Raw genomic sequence first — 6,000 nt, 5'->3', positions numbered from 1 at the left:
GCCTTTGCTCAATACTTAGTTGATACACCTTTGGCAGCAATAGCCTCAAACCTTTTGAATGCAATGCCACAAGCTTGGCACAACTCTCTTTTGGCAGTTTCACCAATTTCTCTTTGCAGCACCTCTTAAGCTCCATCAGATTGGATGAGAAGTGTTTGTTTTCATCCAGGATGTCTCTCGCCATTGCTGCATTCACCTTTCCCTCTATCTTGACTAGTCTCCCAGTTCCTGCAGCCTAAAAACAACCCCACAGCATGACGCTGCCACCACCATGCTTCACTGTAGGGATGGTATTGGCCTGGTGATGAGTGGTGCCTGGTTTCCTCCCAACATGATGCCTGGCATTTATGCCAAAGATTTCAATGTTTGACTCAACAGGCCAGAGAGTTTTCATGGTCTGAAATTCTTTAAGGTGTACTTTGGCAACATTTTATGAAAGAATGGCCACTATACCATACAGACCGGATTGGTGGATTGCTGCAGAGATGGTTGTCCTTCTGGAAAGTTCCCCTCTCTCCACAAAGCAACGCTGTAGCTCTGACAGACTGACCATCGGGTTCCTAGTCACCTCCCTGTCTAGACTAAGATGAATGCAGCAATGTACAGAGACATCCTGATTGAAAACCAACTCTTCCGATTCATGGAGCTTGAGAGGTGCTGCAAGGAGGAATTGGCGAAAAACTGCCCAAAGATAGGTGTGCCGAGCTTATGGCATCGTATTCAAAAAGACTTGAGGCTGTAATTGCTGCCAAAGGTGCATCAACAAAGTATTGAACAAAGGCTGTGAATACTTATCTTGCTGGGATTTGTTTAGTTTTTTATTAGTAATACATTTGAAAATTTTTTTTAAAACCTTTTAACATTGTCACTATAGAGTTTTTCCTGTAGAATTTTGAGCACAAAAATGCATTTATTCCATTTTGGAAGGCTGTAACATAACAAAATGTGGAATAAGTGAAGCACTTTCCAAATGCAATATATATATATATATATATATATATACTGTATATATATATATATATACACACATATATAACCACTATATAGTACAGTGGTTCTCCAACGGTTTTCACCAAGTATCACCTCAAAAAACTTTGCCCCGCAGTTTTTTATTGGCCTATTACCTTAATATGTATATATACATACTGTATATTTGGGGTGAGCTGGTGTAACGACCTAAGATTCAACTACATCGAACTTTGCTCGGCAATGCCCGTCTGTGACGTAAAATGCAAACGCCACAACAGAACTACATTAAGCCACGCTCAACCATACAGATTAACTCAAAACAACATTGGCTAGAATCTAAAGGGTTACAACTGGCATTTTTGAATCATTGGGGCATGTCCACACATGCCAATCAAGACGCGACCCCGAAAGGTGCAAGCGCTAGAAAATGGATGGATATATACAGTATATTAGGGGTGCAACGACCTAAGATTCAACTACATCATTCTGTGCTCGGCAAGGCCCGTTAAATACAAACCCGTTAAATACAAACGCCATAACACTATAACTGTCTGCAATAACATGGTTGAAAAAGCCACAACAAATACAAACGCCACAACCTAACAACATATAGCCATAACACAACAAAAAAAAGCCAAAATACAACAATATAAAGACGCAATGTAAGTGACAGTGAACACAATTCAGCGAGGGACCAATTTACTAAGGCGGAAAATTTAAAACAGTGTAATGAACGAAGTTGATAAGTAAGTCAAGTGTGACCACTTTTTCAGTCATAAATATTTTGTTTTACTTTGTCAATAACACTAAAATGGCACAGGGATGGCGTGGCGCAGTTGGGCGAGTGGCCGTGCCAGCAACCTGAAGGTTTCTGGTTCAATCCCCACCTTCTACCAATCTCGTCACATCCGTTGTGTCCTTGAGCAAGACACTTCACCCTTGCTCCTGATGGGCCGTGGTTAGGGCCTTGCATGGCAGCTCCCGCCATCAGTGTGTGAATGGGTGAATGTGGAAATAGTGTCAAAGCGCTTTGAGTACCTTGGAGGTAGAAAAGCGCTATACAAGTATATTACACTGTTTTTAATTTTCCGCCTCAGCCACGCATGGTCCGTCGGTGAAACCTGCTCTGCTGTCACTTCCATTGTGTCCGTTGCATCCTTTGTGGCTTAAAGATGTGTTGCGGCTTTATATTGTTGTGTTTTGGCGTTTGTATTTGTTGTGGCTTTTGCAATTGTGCTGTAGCTGAAAGTTGATGTGTTGTTGCTTCATGATTGTCTTGTGGAGTTTGCATTTGTTGTGACCTTTCTCGGCCACCGTAAGTACCCGCCATGTGCTTCAATGACTCATGGCGTCGCAGACAGACTAGAGTAACGTTTAATGTCCTTATTATCTAAAGTGCTGAACTTAATGTATAAGTCTGTCGTTCTTAAATCCAATGTTTTCTTATTTCTAGTATCAATAAAATTGTATCTTAGGAATCTTAGGAATATAAATTGATATATCGATTGATTGTTGCTCTTGTAACTGTAATGTCAACAGCTGCTTATGTTAACATCAGTCAGCCAGCCTAAGGTGCCTGACTGAACACAAACAAGTTCCACTGTACTTCTGAGGCCCTGGAAATGGAGGTAGTCTGCATTGAACATTAATAATTCCTGAACAGAATCCATATTTTTGTAAAATCTCTTAATTTAGAGATGAAAGTTTACACTTTAATCCCATCTTGTTTGTTTTATTCAATTGTGGTGATGTTTAAAGGAAAAATCCTGAAAACTCCAATCCCATGCTGATGTTTGTTTTGTCTTTTCTACCTTCTAAGACCCCCAGAGAGTGTAATCTATTTAGCAGGAGAGCTTAAGCTAGGTGAGGAAAACATTGTGCTTTGTAGATCACTTCTTTCCACCAAACATCCAAGCCCACTATACTACAAATTATGTTGTGGTATCAGAGGGTGCTTCACTCGTTTGATATCATCAGAACGACGATCTCACCTTCCACCAGATGTCAACGCTGAGGTTCACGCCATAGGAAGGAGACATTTATGGCTGGTGTGTTGTGACTCACTCAGCCCTGGAGAAGTCAAAAAGAAGGTTCTTAGGTAAATGTTTTCATGTGTAGAAACATTTAATCAGGGTTGTCAAACTTGTTTTATTGAGGGCCACATTGTAATTATGTATGCCCTCAGCAAGCTGTTTGTAACACTGAATATATATATATATAAATACAGTGCATCTTAGTAGTAGTTTTCATTAACACATTTGGAGGTTTTGAAATCGCTAATGCTAATCAGTAGCATGTCAATAGCAGAGTCAATGTATATTAGCATCAAGTTAACACATTTTTTGAAAAGTGGAGCCTTACTTTACTTACGTTGGAGCGTTTATAGAGTCAACTTCTTTGTTGGCATTGGAAATTGCAACATTACCTAGAGGTAGTTTGGCCGAGTCGGCTCTCAGTGCTGCTGTTGTGTTCACCAAGTTCCAAAGTGCGTCAGCAATGGTGCGTGATGTCACACGCAAAAATTTTATTTGTAATTTTCACTTTAATAAAAGACTAGCTGTATTATCTGTGTTGGCCCTGCGATGAGGTGGTGACTTGTCCAGGGTGTACTCTGCCTTCCGCCCGGGGTCAGCTGGGATAGGCTCTAGCCCCCCACAACCTTAAAAGGGACAAGCGGTAGAAAATGGATGGATAGATTGTATTTCTGTTATGATTACCTTTAATTAACTTTAGGAAATGTGTTCACTGTTTACCTGTCAAAGCACATGTGTGACATTACTGACACCTAAGGACTAGTCAATATACTACTACATCTGTATATTTCTCTTTTTTTTTAAATGCCGTAAATTTGACTGATCGTGGACTTTGGGCAAAATCTAACAATCCAATTTGACTATGAACATCTTTAATCGAAGACAGCCCTAACTAATAGTGTTGGAAATACATGTCTAGATGGGGGATCCAGGGCTTGTTAGGAAACATTATTGTCCGACACAGAGCTTGACATGTTTCCACGTGCCTCAGGCTGGCCAAATCCCACCGTCAACACCTGGCACAGGGGTCAGTACGTGTGCCTCACAATACGAAGGTCCTGGGTTCGATCCTGCGCTCGAGATCTTTCTGTGTGGAGTTTGCATGTTCTCCCCGTGACTGCGTGGGTTCCCTCTGGGTTCCCTCTGGGTACTCCGGCTTCCTCCCACCTCCAAAAACATGCACCTGGAGATAGGGTCAGTACATGTGCCTCACAATACGAAGGTCCTGGGTTCGATCATGGGCTCTGGATCTTTCTGTGTGGAGTTTGCATGTTGTCTCCGTAACTGTGTGGGTTCCCTCTGAGTACTCTGGCTTCCCCCAACTCCAAAGACATGCACCTGGGGATAGGTTGATTGGCAACACTAAAACAACACTAGTGTGTGAATGTGAGTGTGAATGTTGTCTATATATCTGCGTTGGCCCTGCGATGAGGTGGAGACTTGTCAGGGTGTACCCCGCCTTCCGCCCATGTGCAGCTGGGATAGGCTCCAGGTAGAAAATGGAAGGATGGATGGACACCTGTGTGACCCACTGTAAATTGGACACATGCCACCTCGCCCCAAAGGTGTATTTTTGACCAGTTCGCTCGGGCAGGAGGCCTCCCTCTCTTCTCCTCTAGCAAAGACAATGATTCTAAAGCAGATTCACATACAGAAACTTTATTAGTTTTATTTCCTCTATTTAGTCAAGTTTGATATCTTCTCGGCACTGTACCAGACCAGATGACTTTACTTAAGTCCCCAATCTCGTATCTATTTGTTTATCAGAGTGGCTTAGCATTTTTCTTTCACAATTGAGAAACGGGATTCCTTTTGTATGATTTTTTTATTAACTTTGGAAGAATCATTGAAGTGGTTGGATCAATATTCATGTGACATTACTGACACCAAGTGACTCATCAAAATATGTTTATTTATTTCTAAAAACAAAAAACAAAACACTATAGATTTGACGACAATGAGCAAAATCTAACGAGTCAGATTCAACTATGAAAATCTTAGTCGGACACAGCCCTATAGTAGTAAAAACATTTACATGACAACACACATTTTTGGAGTAAAAAAAATGTATTGTGTCTTTTACCTCCACAGAGATAAAGTTCAGTCATCCTGGAGTTTTTCCAGATGTTGTTTGTGCCGTGGGCTCACTGTGGCATTAATTGGAGTCGCATCCGGAGTGTTTTAGGGGCCAAATGACGCAACCTGTTGTCTTATTCTATTTGAAAAAATATAATACACATCTCCTTAGTGTGACATTACACTTTCTCAAACTCTGATGTTTTTTGGCTTGAATAATACAATTTAAATCATTTAATACCATTCAAGTACTTTTGATTTACAGTACCTACCGACTTCGGCTTTTTTCCTTACCTCCATCGCCAGAGAATGTACTTATATGGGGTTTAGTTGGTAATAATTTAGTGCAATGGCAATAAAAAAAAACTATTCTGATTCTGACAGTTCTTGGAGATAAATCTGTTATATAAAAATAAAATTGACTTGTTGAATGAATGCCTCTATGAAAGTGTCAATCCATTTTTTTTTATCCCTCTCAGATACTGGTGGGAATTATCATCATTCACCTTTTTTACTTTTAATTTGAAGGTAATGGTTACAATAGGAGTCAAGGTGGATCAAATTGGTCCAATGGATAAAGAGTGGAGGTATTTACATGTTTTCTATTGTGTATATCTTGCAATAAAAGGAGTAATGCAGTTAAAAAAAAAATGGCTAGCTTTAGTGTAGTTATATATATTTATTTATTTATTTTATATATATATTTATATATGCACCTTATTGCTTTTTTATCCTGCACTACCATGAGCTTATGTAACGAAATTTTGTTCTTATTTGTGCTGTGAAGTTCAAATTTGAATGACAATAAAAATGAAGTCTAAGTCTAAGTCTATTAGTTATAAAAATAGATTTATATAATAATCCCAAAAAATAAGCAGACTGTATCCATTTGGTCCTCAAATCAAATGTGTTTCAATAAGCA

This window comes from Nerophis lumbriciformis, linkage group LG04 (assembly GCF_033978685.3).
Source record: "Nerophis lumbriciformis linkage group LG04, RoL_Nlum_v2.1, whole genome shotgun sequence".
NCBI lineage: Eukaryota > Metazoa > Chordata > Actinopteri > Syngnathiformes > Syngnathidae > Nerophis > Nerophis lumbriciformis.
This window is presented reverse-complemented; position numbering follows the sequence as displayed.